Source organism: Microtus pennsylvanicus, chromosome 19, assembly GCF_037038515.1.
Source record: "Microtus pennsylvanicus isolate mMicPen1 chromosome 19, mMicPen1.hap1, whole genome shotgun sequence".
NCBI lineage: Eukaryota > Metazoa > Chordata > Mammalia > Rodentia > Cricetidae > Microtus > Microtus pennsylvanicus.
This window is the reverse complement of record NC_134597.1, coordinates 13,618,571-13,624,033: the sequence shown is the minus strand read 5'-3', so window position 1 is coordinate 13,624,033 and position 5,463 is coordinate 13,618,571. Positions and strand designations below refer to the sequence as shown.

Here is a 5,463-nt window from a genome sequence, read left to right as displayed (position 1 = left end):
GTAGATCCATGGGAGTTTCCCTTGCACCAGGTTTCTACCTAACTCCCAAATGCCCCCCAAATGAAGACCTCACTTTCAGTACTCTCTTCCTCCTTCTTCTCCCAATCTGATCCCTCATGTTCCCATCCTTACCCACCCCACAGCCTACACAGGAGCTGGCTTCTCTTTCACCTTCGCAAGGAAATCCAAGCATCCCCCTTTGGACCCTCTTGTTACCTAGCCTCTCTGAAGATGTGGATTGTAGCCTGGTTATCTTTTACTTTACAGCTAAGGCAAACTTGGTATGTACTCACTTGTGTGTGAAGAGTTTTACAGCCATCTGCAAATGTTTGTAAAATCACTATGTCAGTCACATTTATTGTCTTTTTTCTGGAGGTGGATCTTGTATCTTATCTGTTGCTTTCATTGGTTAACTAATAAAGGAAACTGCTTGGCCCTCTGATAGGGTAGAATTTAGATAGGCGGAGTAAACAGAACAGAATGCTGGGAGAAAGAAACTGAGTCAGGGCAGTCGCCATGATTCTCCCACTCCAGACAGATGCAGGTTAAGATCTTCCCTGGTAAGCCACCTCATGGGCTACACAGATTATTAGAAATGGGTTAGATCAATATGTAAGAGCTAGCCATTATTTCAGGTAAATCTAGCCGGGTGGCGGGAAGCAGCCCACTGCTCCTATTACAACACCTGTTTTTTGCTCTGAGTGATAAAACCCTTAGAACTAGGTGAGAAGCATAGGAAGAAAGAAAAGGCTACAGAAGAGCCCCAAAGAGACAAGTATTGGAAGTGTTAGCTACAGCTGTGACAAGCAAAGAATATAAACTTTATCTCTAAAATAATTCACCAAGAAAGGAAGGCTAGACACTCTGGAGCTGGAGCTAGTATTAGGTCACAGGTAGAATTTCTTCAGCACACTCACCAATAGATACATAAATATAATAAAAAAAAATTAAATGCCCAATTTTTTCTTTAAAAATTAAGCCAAATGTGTAGGGTTGGCTTTGGGTAGAGGCTAGAGTTTTGAGGGTAATAAGAGAATTTTGAGAATCACAGATTAAATAGAAAAGATGTTAAAAATAAGAAATTTTATGTAGAAAAAAAATTATGTCCCAATTGCAGTTTCCCCTCCCCCCACTCCTCTCAGCTCACCCCCCCCATGGTCCCACCTCACTGCTCTCCCAGAAACAATTACACCTCTATTGCCTTTATTTTTTTTTTTTTTTTTTTTTTTTTTTAATACAGTAGTTTTACATCTTTACTTGCTTTGAACAGTAAAAAGTGTACATTACAATGACCACATATGTCAATATATAATAAAATGCCATCTGCCAAAAATAGTTTTACTATTTAACAAAACAAAGTGCCACCTAAAAGTGGCTCAGTTTTAGGCTACACGTTTTCTCCCGAAGGAGAAAATCCTTTTGTATCTCACACGGGAAAGTTAGGTGTGATATCTGAAAAGGAGAATTTGTCAAGAAGACATTCTCTTGGGGAGAAGATGTCTGAGATTTTCCATGTAAGTTATATTTTCTTTTTTCTCTTCTTTTCCAACACGTCTGTCCTTTTCCTCTTCTTGGCTGACAATGGGCTATTTCCTTTTGTTGGCTTCTTGCTGTCACTGGTTAAACCAGACTTCTTTAAGTTCGGTCCTGATGTTTCTTCTTCCTGATTCTTATCACCAGATTCCTTTTTGATCTTTTTGGGTTCTTTATTTACAGGGCAAGGCTCTATTGCCTTTAAAAACAAAAACGAACGAACAAAAGGTTTAACTGAACATGGCCTAACGAGATAAAATAAGACTAGGCACAAACCCTCATATTACAGCTGGACATGGCAACCCGTAAGGAGGAAAAGTGTCCCAAGTGCAGGCAAAATAGTCAGAGACAGCACCCACTCCTACTGTTATGAGTCCGCACTACTCAAACATAAGATATATGCAGAGGACCTAGCTCAGACCCACACCCAGGGCCCATGTGTGTTGTTTCAGTCTCTCTGAGCTCCTATGAGCCCTGCTTAGTTGATTTTGTAGCCTATGTTCTCCTGGTGTCCTTGACCACCCTGTCTTCTCCTTCAAGGTTTCCTCTAGCTCTGCCTAGTGTTTTAGCTAAATCTGTGCATTTGCTCCCGTCAGTTGCTGGATGATACCCCTCTGATAACAATAGGGATAAGCATCCATCTATGAGTATAGCAGAATAGCATTAGGAATCATTTCATTGACCTTTATTTGCTTGTTATGTTTGGTTCTATCCTGGGTCCTGCCTCCGGTATCTAGGCAGTGTGTCAGGAGTGAACGCCTTCTCCTGGCATGGGCCTCAAGGTGGACCAGTCATTTGTTGGTTACCCCCACATGTTTTGTGCTACCATTGCCCCAGCAAAGTCTTATGGGCAGGACAGATTGTAGGCCAAAGGTTTTGTGGGTGGGGTTGTGTTCCAGTCCCATTGCTAGGAGCCTTGCCTGGGTATAGAAGGCAGCCAGTTCAGGCTCTGAATCCCCCATTACTAGGAGACTTCGCTGGAGTCACCCTCATAGGTTCTAAAAAGTTTCCATTACACTAGGTTTCTGCATTGTCCCCAGATGCGCCCCCCCCCCCCCCCGATTTCAACTGCTGGCCTACGCCTATGCCTACACTTGGCCTGGGATTGTGACCCCTGGGTGGGACATCAGGCCACAGAAAGAATAAATTCTTGCCCATTTACCACCACTGAGGAAAGAGCTTTGGATTAGGGGAGGAAGAAACAAACTACTGAAGAGACCTAGCCAGGATCGACAGGCTCTGAGAGTTCCAGGAATGTTGACAGAGGTTTCTGTCCAGCCCAGTTCCACAGCTGTTCAGTCCCAAAGAAACACAAAGAGATCTACATTAATTATAAACTGGTTGGCCTATTAGCTCAGGCTTCTTATTAACTCTTGCATCTTAAATTAGCCCATAATTCTTGTCTGTGTTAGCCGTGTGGCTTGGTATCTTTTTTTCTTTTTTTAAATTTATTTATTTATTAAAGATTTCTGTTTCTTCCCTGCCACCGCCTCCCATTTCCCTCCCCCTCCCCCAATTAAGTTCCCCCCCCCCTCCCCTCGGCCCAAAGAAGAGCATTCAGGGTTCCTTATCAGTGAGGCATTCTCACCTTGCTTCTGTGTCTGGGTGACAACTACAGACTGAGCCTTTTCTCTTCCCAGAATTCTCCTGTTCTGATTGCCCCTCCTATACTTCCTGCCTGGCTACTGGTCAATCAGCATTTTATTAAAACAATGGAACTGACAAATCTTTACAAAGTACAAGTCCATTGTCCCACAGCACAGGAAGGAAGCTGGAAATAAGAAGCTGAATTGGAGACTCCAAGAACAACTGCCTTCGAATGGAGATGGAAACTGTGGAGGAGACGTTTGAAACGCAACATTGAGTTAGCAACTGGCAGATCTCAGTCTTGGAGGAGGACCTGGCTCTGACGAAAGCCATTCATGATCAACCACAAAACCATCCGGGAATTGAAGCAAGCCAATGACAACCTGTGGAGAGCCAAATGACTATAGTCATGTCCCTGGAAGACTTTAACCAACACTGAACCAAGCCATCAAAAGAAATGCCTTCCTGGAGAGTGAGTTGGAGGAGGTTAATCTTCTAGAATCAGTTCAGAGGACGAAGGATAACGCCAGAGATCTGTGGCAGACAAGCCCCAGACACCTATGCCAGGCTCAGGGAAAACTGAAAGGGCAGACATAAGCTATGCTGGTCACAGTCTCTGTGCCATCCTCCCCATAGTTCCCTGAGGAACCAGCCATGGCTTGAACACACTGGGAACATTCAGACGTGATCTGGACAGCTTCAGTAGTGGGACCCTACTCACAACTGAACCCCAGATATCAGCCCTAAACATTGTTGGAGTCCTGCTTTGGGAAGTTAGGACCCTGGAGTCCAAACGAGCTTCATGCAGGAACTTGGTGTGTGATCGTGGACAAGAGTGCCAGCCTGAGGATGAGGAACCAAAAGCAGAGATGGTGCTGACAGACAGCCAAGCAGCCCCAGTGTGAGAGATAAAGGGAGAGAAAATTGATGCTCTGTGAGACTTGCTTCCACAGTTGACATTCACTTTTAGAACCCTGCGGGCCCTGTGCTAGCCACTGAGATATGGCTGTCTCATCTGGTAAATATGGTTTGCTCTGTATGAAGGCCAGGGAAACACTTGGAGTTTGGGAAGCCAGCCTCACAGCTCTCGTCAGCAGCGCCGCCATCCACCCAGAGTGTGGTCAAGCTATTGCTTTAGGCACAATGGGAACTGCACCCTCACTGTCTTGCCTCTATATTCATCTTTTTGTTGTCATATTTTCAAGTTGCTTTGAGAAATAAGAGCCAGCATCACCAGCATTCACTTTGTGTTATGCAACCCAAGCTGACTAAGCCTAATGGCTGTGGATTCAGCATCATCCCTATAAAGTAACCCAGTTTCCGGCAGTGCCTGTCATAGAAATGAACTGGTCCCCTGAGGTAGTCTAAGAAATGCATGATGGAGCCACCCTGTCATTGGCTACCTAGAGTTTTGATGGCCTCCAGACATGTCTTGAATATCCATAATCTTCTTCAGGGGGAAGTAGAGTCCAGCTCAGGAGCTCTTCCTCTTCAGTTTTCCTGCTGGAGCTGTCTTCTGGAACATTCTCCCAGTGTTTTCACAGCTTGATTCAATTGTGTCTAGGACTGGGAGGTTACAGAGGCATAGGGCTGTTTTCAACTATGCTCATGTACATTTGACATGTTTTTTTGTTTGGTTTTGTTTTGTTTTTTGAGACAGGGTTTCTCTGTGTAGCCCCGCCTGGCCTGGAACTCGCGTTGTAGACCAGGCTGGTCTTGAACTCAGAGATCCTCCTGCCTCTGCCTATAGAATGATGGAATTAAAGGCATGCACCACCAACATCCAGCCCTCTGACACTTTGAATCTGCCTCTCATAAGGGTTTTCAGAGGCATTTCTGGCTCTTAGGTAAGTGAGAGATTGTGCACTATAGATAAACCCTGCTTCAGTCTTTACTGAATCCTCTGCCCTGATGTTGGGATGACATTTGCATCTGGGTCCTGAATGACTCCGGGTTGGAATGGTCTTCATTATGCCACCCCTAAGAACAGGACTTCATCCAGCCAGACACATGGAATAACCAGGCTGAATAAACCATGAGATTGGGATGTCTGGAGGATGCTCCCTTCGGGTATGGAGAAACTGGCACTGGATTGGCGATGCCAGACTCGCTGGTTTCTGTTTGGAGTGAAGTGTTTCCTCACACTTTGGTTCACATGGAGAAGCACACATTAATTTCCAGTCTTGGCACCCTTTACTTTGCTACTAATTTATTTTCTAGTAGATGGCACAAACCTGGCCTGGAGTTGGACACAGAACTTCCCAAGTGCCGCTGACGTTCACAAGTTGATTTTCAGCTGTGTGACTATTTGTTCCCTTGAGACATATAACCTGGGAAAGCACA

The 5,463-nt window shown here is 44.8% G+C and overlaps 1 pseudogene; it reads left to right on the top strand.

The window, feature by feature from the left end:
- The first annotated feature begins 3,529 nt into the window (after window positions 1-3,529).
- LOC142838388 (nuclear distribution protein nudE homolog 1-like) lies at window positions 3,530-4,258 on the top strand (annotated as a pseudogene).
- Window positions 4,259-5,463: the final 1,205 nt, after the last annotated feature.